Source organism: Ranitomeya imitator, chromosome 3 (genome assembly GCF_032444005.1).
Source record: "Ranitomeya imitator isolate aRanImi1 chromosome 3, aRanImi1.pri, whole genome shotgun sequence".
NCBI lineage: Eukaryota > Metazoa > Chordata > Amphibia > Anura > Dendrobatidae > Ranitomeya > Ranitomeya imitator.
Window position 1 is genome coordinate 818,435,941 of NC_091284.1, and position 16,090 is coordinate 818,452,030.

The window sequence follows — 16,090 nt, forward strand, 5'->3', positions numbered from 1 at the left end:
GTACCCCTGGAACCAATTTAAAATTGCCTACAGCCATGTGTTATTATTTTAGGCCTTCGATGCCTGTCTGCGGTCACTCCTTCCACTAGGCCTCCACTGACCACACCACTGCTGTCCGTGTACCCCTGGAACCAATTTAAAATTGCCTACAGCCATGTGTTATTATTTTAGGCCTTCGATGCCTGTCTGCGGTCACTCCTTCCACTAGGCCTCCACTGACCACACCACTGCTGTCCGTGTACCCCTGGAACCAATTTAAAATTGCCTACAGCCATGTGTTATTATTTTAGGCCTTCGATGCCTGTCTGCGGTCACTCCTTCCACTAGACTTCCACTGACCAGACCACTGCTGCCCGTGTACCCCTGGAACCAATTTAAAAGTGCCTACAGCCAGCCCAAGTTTGTTATGTTAGGCCTTCGATGCCTGTCTGCGGTCACTCCTTCCACTAGGCCTCCACTGACCACACCACTGCTGCCCGTGTACCCCTGGAACCAATTTAAAATTGCCTACAGCCAGCCCAATTTTTTTATTTTAGGCCTTCGATGCCTGTCTGCGGTCCATTCTTTCAACTACTACTACACTGACCAGGTCACTGCTGCCCGTGTACCCCTGGAACCAATTTAAAATTGCCTACAGCCAGCCCAATTTTTTTATTTTAGGCCTTCGATGCCTGTCTGCGGTCCATTCTTTCAACTACTACTACACTGACCAGGTCACTGCTGCCCGTGTACCCCTGGAACCAATTTAAAATTGCCTACAGCCATGTGTTATTATTTTAGGCCTTCGATGCCTGTCTGCGGTCACTCCTTCCACTAGGCCTCCACTGACCACACCACTGCTGTCCGTGTACCCCTGGAACCAATTTAAAATTGCCTACAGCCATGTGTTATTATTTTAGGCCTTCGATGCCTGTCTGCGGTCACTCCTTCCACTAGGCCTCCACTGACCACACCACTGCTGCCCGTGTACCCCTGGAACCAATTTAAAATTGCCTACAGCCAGCCCAATTTTTTTATTTTAGGCCTTCGATGCCTGTCTGCGGTCCATTCTTTCAACTACTACTACACTGACCAGGTCACTGCTGCCCGTGTACCCCTGGAACCAATTTAAAATTGCCTACAGCCAGCCCAATTTTTTTATTTTAGGCCTTCGATGCCTGTCTGCGGTCCATTCTTTCAACTACTACTACACTGACCAGGTCACTGCTGCCCGTGTACCCCTGGAACCAATTTAAAATTGCCTACAGCCATGTGTTATTATTTTAGGCCTTCGATGCCTGTCTGCGGTCACTCCTTCCACTAGGCCTCCACTGACCACACCACTGCTGTCCGTGTACCCCTGGAACCAATTTAAAATTGCCTACAGCCATGTGTTATTATTTTAGGCCTTCGATGCCTGTCTGCGGTCACTCCTTCCACTAGGCCTCCACTGACCACACCACTGCTGTCCGTGTACCCCTGGAACCAATTTAAAATTGCCTACAGCCATGTGTTATTATTTTAGGCCTTCGATGCCTGTCTGCGGTCCATTCTTTCAACTACTACTACACTGACCAGGGCACTGCTGGCCGTGTACCCCTGGAACCAACATCAGAAAATATAAAAATAAGTATTTTGCTTATAAAAAAGAAAATACTGGTGAGATATCAAATGCAGACATTTTAACATTAAAAACAAACACACAACTCTAATCTGGTACAGTACTAAAAATGGCCACCAGCTACAATTACTTTCTCCTGCAAGTAGTTAACTGAAAGTTTTTTTAAATTGAAAACACACATATGGCATCCACCGAGTGTTGTCCTGTCGCGTCTTCTTTATATTATTGCCGAGAAGATGCAAAATAATGAAAATAATAAAATCATTAATTACCAAAATAATAGAGAAAGTCAACACCACATTGCAAATAAACATTCATTCCAAATAAAGAAGCAGGGCGCGTCCGAGGGTGAGTATATACCTAATAAGAATATAATCACCCTCGGACGCGCAATGCTTATTTCCAACAGCCTTCCTTCCTAAGAATCAGCCCTTCCGTCGTGTAGAGAGACGTTGTGTTACACTCCAAGGTGTTCCCCAGGTTGCCTTTCCTGAGCTTCGATCTTCCGGCTCTCGTTTAGTAGTTCTTGGAAACTACTCTGCATTAGGCCTTCAAATTGGGTATGGGGTGTAGAGAGATGGTGTGTTCCACTCCAAGGTGTTCCCCAGGTTGCCTTTCCTGAGCTTCGATCTTCCGGCTCTCGTTTAGTAGTTGTTGGAAACTACGCTGCATTAGGCCTTCAAATTGGGTATGGGGTGTAGCGAGAGGGTGTGTTACACTCCAAGGTGTTCCCCAGGTTGCCTTTCCTGAGCTTCGATCTTCCGGCTCTCGTTTAGTAGTTCTTGGAAACTACACTGCATTAGGCCTTCAAATTGGGTATGGGGTGTAGAGAGAGGGTGTGTTACACTCTAAGGTGTTCCCCAGGTTTCCTTGCCATTGCTTCGGTCTTCCGACTCTCGTTTAGTAGTTGTAGAAAAGTACACTGCATTAGGCCATACAAAATGGGTATGGGGTGGAGAGAGATGGTGTGTTACACTCCAAGGTGTTCCCCAGGTTGCCTTTCCTGAGCTTCTATCTTCAGGCTCTCATTAAATTGTGGTTAAATGGAACAACTGCATTTGGCGTACTAGTTGGTTTGGGGCCTACTATCGGTGTCTGCCACTCCTTGCTGTTCTCCTCCACTGAACAAAGCTGTGCCGCCTGTTTACTACGGTTGCCAATTTTGAACTGCATTTCGACTACTTACTGATTTGGCCCTACTCTCTGTGTCAGCCTCTCATTCCAGTTGTCCTCCACTGCAATGCCCCCTGGTTATTCCTGTGTTACCAATTTTGAACTGCATTTAGCCCACTTTCTTCTTTGGGCCTATATCTGTGTTTCCACTTCATCGTGCCCATTGCCCAGCCAGTGATAGATGAGTCTGCTGGTACATTGACCCATAACGCAACATTCCCCGTGCACGCTACACAACAACATTGTGACCCTGCTGAAAGTCAGGTTGCTCTTCCCGCATACCATACCACCTTACACGGGGACAAAGAGGAAGGTGCAGATGAAAGTGCAGGTTCCTTCATCAGGTGGGGGGAGGAATACTAGTTGGCGACGTCACTGGCACAGGGCCTCTCATAGTACGCAAAAGTGTTGCTGCCGGTGGGAGGCGCCCCCGCCGTGCAAACACACCGCTGTACTTTGAGGGGCCCTGTGCCAGTGCCAATGCCAACGAGTGGGCCCCCCCTGCTTGCTCAGGTTCACAGCACTTGCAAAGTTGAAATACTTACCTCTCCCTGCTCCACTGCCGTGACGTGGTCCAGATTTCCTGGGCCCACTAATTACTTGAACCAGCCCTACCCCCCACAACTTTAGCCAAATGACCCCCAATTTCAAATGCCTTCCAATTATTATAAGGTAAATTACGCTTGACAAGCTTCATTAAGAAGAATGGATGGTTTTGACATTAAAATGGCCACTCTAGGTGTTTTCCTGGCCCCCACTCACTGCCGACTATGCTGCCCCATTGACTTGCATTGGGTTTCGTGTTTCGGTCGATCCCGACTTTACGTCATAATCGGCCGATTTCACTCGACCCGACTTTGGACATAGTCGGGTTTCGCAAAACCCGGCTCGACTCTAAAAAGGTCAAGGTCGCTCAACTCTAGTGAGAAGACAACTGTTGGCACAATTATTAGTAAATGGAAGAAACACAAGATGGCTGTCAATCTCCCACAGTCTGGGACTACATGCAGGATCTCACATTGTGGGGTAAGGATGATTCTGAGAAAGGTCAGAAATCAGCCCAAAACTACACGGGAGGACCTGGTCAACGACCTGAAGAGAGCTGGGACCAGTCTCAAACATTACTGTTAGTAACACACTACGCCGTCATGGATTTAAATCCTGCTGAGCATATAAGTTCCCCTGCTCACACCAGCACCTGTCCAGGTCCATTTGAAGTTCAACAATGACCATCTGGATGATCCAGAGGGAGAAGGTCATGTGGTCAGATGAGACTGAAATAGAACTTTTTGAAATACACTCCACTCTCCATGCTTGGAGGAAGAAGGAGTACAACCTCAAGAACAACATCCCAACCGTGAAGCATGGTGGGGGAAACATCATACTTTGGGGGTGCTTTGCTACAAAGGGGACAGGATGACTGCTCCATATTTAAGTGGGGTCATATATCATGAGATTTTGTCCAACCACCTCCTTCCCTCAGTAATAGCATTGAAGATGGGTCATGGTTGGGTCCTCCAGTATGACGATGACCTGAAACACACAGCTAGGGCAACTAAGGAGTGGCTCTGTAAGAAGCATTTCAAGGTCCTGGAGTGGCCTAGCCGGGCTCCAGACCTGAATCCAATAGAAAATCTTTGGAGGGAGCTGAAACTCTGTTGCCCAGCAACAGCCCGAAACCTGAAAGATCTGGAGAAGATCTGTATGGAGGAGGGGCCCAATATCCCTGCTGCAGTGTGTGCAAACTTGGTCAGGAACTACAGGAAACATCTGACCAATGTAATTACAAACAAATATTAAGCTCTGTTTTTTTTATTCTATAAAATTAATTATGCAACAATCGTAGAATGTGATTTTCTGGATTTATTTTTAGATTCTGTCTCTCACAGGTGAAGTGTACCTACGATACAAATTACAGACTTCACCATTCTATGTAGGTGGGAAAACTTGCAAAATCAGCAGAGTATCAAATACTCACTTTCCCCATCATCTGTACTGCGGCACTAGTATGTACTACTATATGGTCACCATATGGCGGTAATAACCGTGTTGGTTTCCACCACTTATGTTAATTTTATTTGTATGGTGTCTGATTAATAATATGGACCTGGAGAATCATAGCACCAGGTTATTTTTACTGTATAGAAGGTAAATAAACAAAAATGGTAGATTTGCACTTGTTTGGCAATTTCAAATTTTGCCTCACTTTGAATTTTATTTTCAGGCTTTCTAGTCCATCAGACGCTAAAATACATGATGTCAGTCAAAAGTAGAACTCGTCCTGCAAGCAAAAAGCCCTCATACGGCTATGTGGGAGGGAAAATAAAAGAAGTGATGACTCTTGGGAGAAGGGGAGGAAAAAAATGGAAAAACAAAAAATTTAAATTTGCTCGGTTGGGATTGAGAGAGGTAATCATCTGAGCAGTCAGACGTGAGCTACGCATGAGGGGTCCGCGAGACACGTGGCTCCTCAGTCACAGATTGGGGATCCCCTGCTCTAACAAGAAGCAGTGATTGCCGGCACCGCCCATTTAGACGAAGTAGCAGCCGCCTACACTACGCCACCAACAATACTCTAATATTTCGTTGATCTTAGATAATGGCTGACCACTAGTGATCCTATTTAACCCTCTTGGTCCATCAATGGCACCAAGAACACACCTTTACCCGGGGATGGTCAGTCCACTGTATGGCGCTGATCACAAATTACATCCGATCAATGCAGGTTACAGGAATCCGATTCCGACTGATTGATCCTAGGGAGGTGGAGCTCAGGTTTATTGTTTCCAAGTCTTCCTCTACGTCAGGTTTTGGATGTTCTTATGGGTACAGACCTCCGGTAGGAATCTGTTTTTCAGTAAAGTTCAGGCGTCCACTTAGTCCTTCAGTTCTATATCCAGATGTATTAGAGAAAGTGTAATCTTCCATCTCGGGTATTACCGATACCATAATGAGCATAAATCAAAAATTGAGAGGAGAAAACTAATAAGGTAGCCTTTGAGCCGTGTCTTGTAAATGTCAGGATGATCGATGACGGCTCTATTCATTATGCAAAGTCGCTGCACTTAACATGAAATTTTAGAATCTGATTTTATGTTTTACACAAAGAGCCTCCCCGCCCCGGTACACCGCCGTCTGCCGCACTTCACTCACAACCTAATTGAAACCAAGACTTCAGATTCTCCTGAACGACGAGAGGAGCTTGAGAGGGAAGCCGAGGAGAAGTGTGGGGAATAAAGTCCCATAACACAAAGTATGAGTCTGGCTTCACCTTCAAACTGATTCACAGTCCAGCCCTGGATCGTAACTCTAAATTAAAGTTACATTTAAAGTTTCTTCTGGGACTTTAATATTGACGATGAATCTGCTATATCAGTCATCAATATCATATCGGAGAATGTCCAACTCCCGGAACCTCTGCCGATCCGCTCATCGAAGGCATCAGACTTGGAGCAGCTCTGTACATTGTGTAGCGTCTGTGGATGGCGCTCTCTTCCATACAAGGGTATAGGAGACAACTTGCAACACCATCCATGGCCGCCGCACACACAATGTCTGGAGCTCGGAAACCTTTGATGAGCTGCAGCCCTTTTAATCAGTTGATCGAAACGTTGCTGTGAGTCATCATCAGGTCATCGTTATTAATGGAGATATTCCCTTTCAACTTTTTCCCCTCCTCGGGTCCAGCGCTGTGTCTCCGCCACTGCTCCTATGTATGTGAATAGGTTGCAGCGGTGACGTCAGATCTACTGCGCTGCAGCCAATCACCGAGCTCAACGGCTCTGCCGATGTGGACCTTATGAGCCACTGAGCTCAGTTTTTCACAGCAAAAACAAATGCTCCGGGGATCAGCAGGCAGGGGTGCAACGATTGTGGTCGCAGAGTGTGGACCATGATCAGGCCCACGCGGCAGGGGGGTTAGTTGATACCAGCAGCTATTCCAGCTGGATGTGTGTCCGAAGATGCACATTCAGCTGAAATGTATTGTGGCGCAGAGACCTACCGACTCCCTGCACTGCATGCCACTGGCCAATCAGAGGTCGGCAGCTGATTATTGGCAGGCCGTGCATGGCAGTGATGGCATATGTTGCCCATAGCAGGCACGCCGATGGAAGGCGAGTAGAATGTTTGTTTTTATGTATTAGAGAACTGAGGCAGAATGGGGGCATATATAATAAGGAAAATGTAACTACACGGCATTTAATCTTAATTATCAAGATGTCTATTTTCAGTAAGTCAAAAGGCATAGATTTGTATCTTTATGTTGACTCTTCTTGTAGGTTGAATTGATATTTGCAGATTGATGTAATATGAGATGTTATTTATCTCATATCAGCTCCTACAGTATATTGTACTGTTATCTTTGCAAAACAGGGATGCAGGGTCACTGAACAATGATATTTGCTGATCTGTTGATTACACATTATACCAGTATAACATACACCTTGTACATATGGGGCAGTATTATAATAGTTATATTCTTGTACATAGGAGCAGTATTATAGTAGTTATGTTCTTGTACATAGGGGGCGGTATTATAGTAGTTATATTCTTGTATATGGGAGCAGTATTATAGTAATTATATTCTTGTACATAAGAGCAGTATTATAGCAGATATATTCTTGAATATAGGGGGCAGTATTATAGTAGTTATATACTTGTACATACGTGCAGTATTATAGTAGTAATATTCTTGTACATAGGGATCAGTATTATATTCTTGTACATAGGAGCAGTATTATAGTAGTTATATTCTTGAATATAGGGGTCAGTATTATAGTAGTTATATTCTTGTACATAAGGAGCAGTATTATAGTAGTTATATTCTTGTACATAGGAGCAGTATTATAGTACTTTTATTCTTGTACATAGGGAGCAGTAATATATATATAGTATTGTTCCAGGAGTGGAACAATTAGAGGAAAAGTATAATAGAAACATATACACCACTTCTGCATTTATCACCCACTTCTGGTTTTGGCTTGCAAATACTGATGTAAAATACTGACCAAATACTGCTAGTGTGACGGCAGCCTAATACTGAGTACATTGTCCTCCCTTATGAACTATAACCCCAACAGTGCCCATTATGAATTATACGGAGTACATTGTCCTCCCCTATGAACTATGGTATCATGAAGTGACTGTCCTAGCGTGACAGGACCCGACAAGTGGACGGTCACCAAACGGCGAAACACATAAAGGTACACCGGGGACACTTTAACAATGGTGGGCCCTGTCAGTAGGGAACGGGGAATGGACACCTCCTGCACTCACCTGAGGATATGCCCTGCTCTTACTAGCGTCCCTTTACGGGTTATTTCACCCCTTTGCTGAGCAGGATACCTAATCCCTCACTTGCCCTGCTCTAATACCTAGGTAGGGAGCTGGAAGGTGAGACCACTGGTCCCACCGCTGCACTAATCAACACAGGCGAAGTTACAGGCAACAAAGGGACAAAGCAACAATAAACTCCACACAGCTTTCTCTGCTGCAATGTACCGCACAGCAGAGTAAGGCACCAGATATCAGTATTCAGCTGAAGAACCACTGCACACAGCAAGCTCCTGTCTCCAACTAGGTTGGTCTCCAAAAGCACCTGTATAACCAACAGTCAGCTGATGCATCAGGTGACCTTTTGAAGGAATGTGGGAGGTGTCACCAATTGCATAAGCAAAAGAAGGCAGCAAAGATTACACCAGCGACCACTGGGGGGGCTCGGGGGAAGAAAAACTGCATTAACCCCCGATAGCCTGAATGGAAAAAAGTTTTAATCTGAGAGGCCAGATCTGCCACAGATCCAAACATGGATCGTGACAGTACCCCCCTTTCAATGAGGGGCCTCTAGATCCTCAACACCGGACCTCACCAGACAACAACCTACATTGAGGATGCCTCGATCCACCAGAAGTTCACCTCGGCAGTCACCTGACCCTCAGGTTTATGGCAAATGCGGCCTGATGGAAATGCTAACAACTTAGACTCCTGAGGCGCCACAAATCTCCAGAGGGCCGACCTCGGGAATGAGTTGTGTATATGCATAACTGGGGGTAACTCGAACTGAAAAGTCCCTGGGCTGAGAATGGCTGACAGCCGATTTGGCCCAATCACCCTAGAACTCCAGGACCCAGTCGCACATTTCCACCTGATGTTTCTGGTGGACCCCCATACGTACTCATTCACACACAGGTCCGGACCTGAACATTTATTTCCAATCATACGTTTGCCACAAGATGGTGAATTCATTGAGGAATTGACAGCAAAGGCATCCCCCTGTGTCACCACACTCACACCCCCACAATGCTCAGAGGGAACCATCACCCTCCCCTGACCCCTCTTTCTAAGGGGACTCCGACAATCAGGGTTAGCTTGTGGAGTCCTGCCCCTTCTCCCTGGCAGCATCTCTACTGCCCCCACTGGAGAAGAAGGGGTAGGTTGTAGAAGGACGGCAGAGACCGTAGCCCTGGGCAGCAGCCCTCACACGACTGATCCCAGCTGACCACTTCCCTTGACCGCCAATCTATGACCAGGTTGTGTTTTTGATGAGTGTTGGCATTCCCCCCAAGACGTAGCACGACAGGGACTTCTCATGACGAGTCCCTATACGCAGGTGTATATCATCCACGACTTGGGTCACCCACCCCTGGCTGAGTGGTACGGAGTCAATGGCCTGGACGCTTAGGGGATTTGTTAGTGTCCTACGCCTCAGGCCATGGGTCTGGAAAAAATGAGCATCCACCAGATTGACACCTGCTCCACTGTCCACAAGCACTGGTATACACTCAGTTACCACGCCAACCACCACTTCAGCTGACAAGGTACACTGAGTAGAAGAAATGGAGGAAATATACACTCCCTGGTCGCCTCCCTCCACACGAGCAGGGGGACGCAGCTTTTTAGGTGGTACAGGTATTTTGGTGGGAGCAGGGCAGACACCAATGAAATGACCAGTTTGCTCACAGTAAAAACATGCCCCCACACCACGGCAAACAGCAGGCAACCCCATTTGGGAACCTATTCCTTCAACCTGCATGGGTTCGTCCGCCTGCTCAGGTGTGTCCCCCTCCCTAGCTAGGACTATTGGGGGCACATTTGGTGTATGTCTCTCCCTCAAGCGTCTATCTACCCCGATGGCAAGGGACATGGCGGCCTCCAACGACCTGGGGGTGGCGTACGGCACAATGATAAGTTAATGATAAACTTACCTGGAGCAGCCAGTGCCAGGCAGCAGCTGCCAAGGCAAACAGGATCATGGGGTGCATTAAAAGAGGTCTGGATACACATGATGAGAGCATTATACTGCCTCTGTACAAATCCCTAGTTAGACCACACATGGAGTACTGTGTCCAGTTTTGGGCACCGGTGCTCAGGAAGGATATAATGGAACTAGAGAGAGTACAAAGGAGGGCAACAAAATTAATAAAGGGGATGGGAGAACTACAATACCCAGATAGATTAGCGAAATTAGGATTATTTAGTCTAGAAAAAAGACGACTGAGGGGCGATCTAATAACCATGTATAAGTATATAAGGGGACAATACAAATATCTCGCTGAGGATCTGTTTATACCAAGGAAGGTGACGGGCACAAGGGGGCATTCTTTGCGTCTGGAGGAGAGAAGGTTTTTCCACCAACATAGAAGAGGATTCTTTACTGTTAGGGCAGTGAGAATCTGGAATTGCTTGCCTGAGGAGGTGGTGATGGTGAACTCAGTCGAGGGGTTCAAGAGAGGCCTGGATGTCTTCCTGGAGCAGAACAATATTGTATCATACAATTATTAGGTTCTGTAGAAGGACGTAGATCTGGGGATTTATTATGATGGAATATAGGCTGAACTGGATGGACAAATGTCTTTTTTCGGCCTTACTATGTTACAAGAGTATCCTGCAACCTTGGAGACAGACCCTGCCTAAAATGGCTTTTAAGGGCAGGGTCATTCCACTGTGTGTCAGTGGCCCACCTCCTGAATTCCTAGCAGTACTCCTCAGCCGGCCAACCACCCTGCTTGATTTTACGCAGATGGGATTCCACTAGGGAGACGCCATCTGGATCCCCATACACAAGCGCCAATGCTGCAAAAAACGTGTCCACTGACCATAAGGATGGAGAACCGGCCGGCAGAGAGAAAGCCCAGGATTGGGGATCACCCTTAAAAGGGAGATTATAATCCCCACATGCTGTTCCTCACTCCCTGATGAACGAGGGTGGAGCCTGAAGTACAACTTGCAGGCCTCTTGAAAAACCAAAAATGTATCTCTCCCTCCAGAGAACCTGTCAGGAAGAGATATCTTGGGTTCTGGTTGAACCTGCACCTGGGCCGAAGCCCAAAACCCCACCAACTGCTGCAGCTTCTGCACCACCTCACCACGCAGCACCTTAAACTCCACGGTGAAGGTCTGAAGCAGTTGGGCAAAGGCCTGCATTTGAGCCATGGCTCACCAGAAAAAATGGGTTGGTTGGTTATAATGTCACAAAGTGACTGTCCTAGCATGACACAACTCGACAAGTGGATGGTCACCAAACGGCACAACACAAGAGGGTACCCCAGGGACACTTTAACAACAGTGGGCCCTGTCGGCAGGGAAAAGGGAATGGACACCTGCACTCACCTGATGATGTGCTCTGCTCTTACTAGCATCTCTATATAGTATGGGTTCTTTCACACCATCGCAGAGCAGGATACCTTATCCCTCACTTGCCCTGCTTAGTGTGCTGGAGCATTGTTCCTAGATTCATATCACTAAAGCTAACAACCTCAGTGATATACATCTCCCATTCAGTACTTTACCAATGACTTTGTCACAACCCCCATGCTGACTCTTCTCCATATCCTGCCATCTTGACACTGTCCCCTCATATTAAGGTACCGTCACACAGTGCAATTTTGATCGCTACGACGGCACGATTTGTGACGTTCGAGCGATATAGGTACGATATCGCAGCGTGTGACACGCTCCTGCGATCAGGGACCCCGCTGTGAATCGTACGTCGTAGCACATCGTTTGAAACTTTCTTTCGTCGTCTAGTGTCCCGCTGTGGCGGCATGATCGCATGGTGTGACAAAGGTGTGCACGATATTGTATACGATGTAAAGGGCGGAGGAGCTGGCTACGTAGGAGCGCTGAATTCTCCACCTCCCGTGTGCTGATTGGGCGGTACAATACTGTGCGCTCATTCGACAAAGGACTATTGTTCCCAGCGGATAAAACCGGAGCTCTCGAGCGCGCTATTCATTTCTCTCTAGCACGTGCTGTAAACAGAACTAAATTCGCTGGATTCCCTGGACTTTTAACTACTAGACTTTTACCGCTAAAGGTATGTATAACGCTACAGCGTAGCATATGTTGCGCTTCAACGGGGATAAACGCTGGAGTGTGGTTGATTGTTCCTTTGAGTAGGGTAGGCCTGAGAACCTCAGGTACACAGCTGTTGCGTGGCCCAATTAATTAATCCTTTTACAGATCGAGATGGTTGACTGCCCCATTTAATACCAGTAGTAACATATATAGTTATTAGATCAATGGTCAGAAAATTGTTTTGTAAGCACGTGTATTTATTGTACGTTTGTTTTCTTTTTAGGAACTATGCTCACTTCCGATGAGAGTTCTGTTGTTGCTGCTGCCCTGGTGTTTGAGGCAGCACGTCTCCAAGAGGAGAGACGTCCTAAACGAAAACGTCGCATGTGGACCCGGAGCTGGCTGCAGAAAAGATCCACATTGTCACACATGGGTCTCATAAGAGAGTTACGTGACAATAACCCTCAAGATTTCCGAAACTACCTTCGGATGTCCGAGGAATCCTTCAAAATAATACTGTCTGCTGTTACGCCACTCATACAAAGGTGTGATACGCCGATGCGTGCAGCCGTGCCCGTGGAGGAAAGGTTGGCGGTGACACTGCGCTTCCTGGCAACAGGAAGGTCTCTTCAGGATTTGCAGTTTTCCGCAGCTGTTTCCAGACCTTTCCTGAGCGTTGTGATTCCGGAGACATGCGAGGCCATTGTGCAGAGCTTAAGGCATTATATGGAGGTACTACTATATTTTTTTGGCTGCTGTGTTATGTCGATATATTATACTAGCTATTGAACCAGTTCTACGCCCTGATGGCGAGCATTTCTATAGGTATATGTTCTACATCCTATCATGTGCTGCTCCCATCCTGCGCCCCCATTCAGACATGTGCTGCTGTGATCCTGCGCCTCCATTCTGACATGTGCTGCTACCATTTTGCGGCTCCATTCTGATATGTGCTGCTCCAACCCTGCGCCACCCTTTTTTATTTGCTGCTCCCAACGTAATTTTATTGATTCTATTATTTAGATATATTGTTTAGCACCCCCTCTGAGTCACCGAAGCCATCTGTAAAAAAATGGCTGCCTGCATACTCTGTGTTGTTGACTTTGTTATACTAATCCATACTGCGCCTCAATCACTGTAGGATGTCCACATGAGAGTGTATGTGCATAATATATTTGACCAAATTTGTACATGTTTCCTTCTCATCTTGCAGTTTCCCAAGACGGCGGATGACTGGAAGAGGATTGCTTCCGATTTTGATGAGCTGTGGCAGTTTCCAAACTGCGGTGGTGCATTAGATGGAAAGCATGTGCGCATCACGCAACCAGCCAACTCTGGATCATTTTTTTTCAACTACAAAGGATATTTCAGTGTGATCCTCATGGCCCTTGTCAATGCAAACTATGAGTTTGTCGATGTGGATGTTGGCATGAATGGTCGAGTCTCCGACGGTGGTGTTTTTGAACACACTTCATTTGGGGAAAGCTTGAGGAACAATGAACTGCTGTTGCCACTAAATGAAGACACAAAAGCAAACCTAAATTTTGTCTTCATCGCTGATGAAGCTTTCCCTCTTCATCCACATTTGCTGAAGCCATTTGCACAGAGAACACTCACACCGGAGCGCAGAATCTTTAATTACCGGTTGTCGAGGGCCCGTCGTGTGGTTGAAAATGCCTTTGGGATAATGGCAAATCGGTTTAGAGTGTTCCACACAGCTATCAACTTGAAGCTGCCGTCTATAGACATTGTGGTTTTGGCATGCTGTGTGCTCCATAATTTCCTGAGACGTCATGATACAAACTCCTATTCTCCTCCTTCGTTTATTGATGCAGTGGACGCACGAACCGGAGATATTGTGCCCGGGGAATGGCGTACACAACCTGAAAATTTTACAGCTCTTCAAGCTCTTGGATCTGGCAGACAGGCAGACGATGCAAGGGACTGTCGCGAAAAATACTGTCAGTACTTTAATGGTTCTGGAGCTGTACCGTGGCAGGATCGCGCCGTATAACATAAAAATTTGTTTTTTTGCTTTGCTGTCATATAAACCTCTCTAAATAACTTTAAATGTGATGCCTATACAATGGTGCTGTTAACCCTTATAGCTTGGTAAACATTAAAGAAAGAATGCGAAGATTTTTGTTTTTTTTTGTAACACTTCTTGGTTTTAAATTATTTTACAACAAAATATAACATAACCCCCCCACCAAAAAAAATATTATCTCCTGCCCAAGAGGTGTCGCAGCGTCACGCCCTGCTGCTCCACTTGACTCTGGAGGAGCGCTGCTGTCTGCTGCAGGAGCGCTGCTGTCCGCTCCAGTCGCAATTGTCTCGCCAGGAGCTCTCTTACGGTGGCCGTTTCTGTGGATAGAAGAGGTTGGAGAACCAACGTTGATTCCTCTGAAAATACATCTCGACCTCTGGGGCAGGACCGAATTTTCTGTGTTGTAAATTTCTATTTGGTCTGGCACCACAGGGCGATGTAAATTTTATTAGATTTTACAGTTTTGGTTGTCTATTGTGACATCCAGCAGAAAACCACTCGCATTATCTTGATACTTACGGAGAAGGGACGCCGGTTCCTCATTGCCAGAACCAGAGCTGCTAATGTCCCATCCCAGCGATCTGGCCACTGCTGCAGCACCTAAAAGCAAATAATAACAGATCTGGTTAACTATGGAACACGCCGTTGGGAAGCGCTCGCAGTTTTGGTCACTTACGTATGTTAGCTTCTGGGGAGAATGCCGCGGACCCGGGGGAGGAAGAGGAGTGTCGAAAGGGAGGTGTTGAGGGTGGTGTAGGGGTGCGAGGCCGTCTGCTCTCTGGTGGTGGCGTGGTAGGCCGCTGGGTCATTACTGCGTCTGTAATGTATTCAAATATTTCCGCTACCCTCTTATGTCCCGTATGCAGTTGAAAAAATGTAATCTATGATTGTTAACTTACGTGACGTCACGGACTGTGGGCTCCCGCTGGTGGTGGATGCTGTGGTGCTGCTGGCAATGGCAGGTACCTGTTGCCGCCGCTGTCTCTCTACACAGAAAGTTTACAAACGCAATCTTTAAAAACACATGTAGAGTGCTGCAGATCAAAGCTAACAATATACTGAAACATAAAATTTATATCACACTTCACAGGGGTGCGAGGGTGCATGGTCGCAACAGATGGTGGAGGTGTGGTAGGCCGCTGGGTCATTACTGCGTCTGTAATGTCTTCAAATATTTCAGGTACCCTGTTATGTCCCGTGTGATGTTAAAAAAAAGGCAATAAATGATTGTGAACTTACGTGATGTCCCGGACTGTGGGCTCCCACTGGTGCCTGAAGATGGGGTACTGGTGGCAATGGTGGGTCTGACTTGCCGCCGCTGTCTCTCTACACCTAAAGTAAAGAATCACAATGTTTACACACAAATGTTGAGTGCTGCAGAGCAAAGCTTACAATATACTCAAACATAAAATAGAGATCACACTTTACAGGGGTGCGATACTCTGACATGTCTGTGGGCTCTGGGGTTCAATGGTCTTCCTGTCTTTGGAAAACGTATTATTTCATCTGTAGGCCAACCTCCTCCGTTAATATTTATGGGAAATTGAGAAAGTAAAAATTATGGACATCTTAATAATTTCAAGATGGAGGTTGAGATTAGGGAACCCGACAAGTTTTCTCACGGACAACGCATATTCTGCTTGGAGAATAACTAAATTGTACAAAAACGGGGCATGTGTTTTAATGCATTTGAGGTCACGTTGGCAACCATGAGCGCAAGACTCCCTCACAAACCCCCCCCCCCCTCCTGACAGCGTGCATCTCCCAATCCCCCCATACTAGTACTTGCCTCGCCTTGCCTCCGCACGCAACTCCGCAAACATTTGTGGCGTTTTATAGCGGAGGTCAGCCCATTTTTTACGCAGCTGAAGCTGACTGCGGCAGACACCAAACCTCCTCTCCATCATTCTTGTTATTTGTCCAAGCACTTCTCGCTTGTGGATGTGTGGGTGGGCAGGGCGGCTCTCCAGACC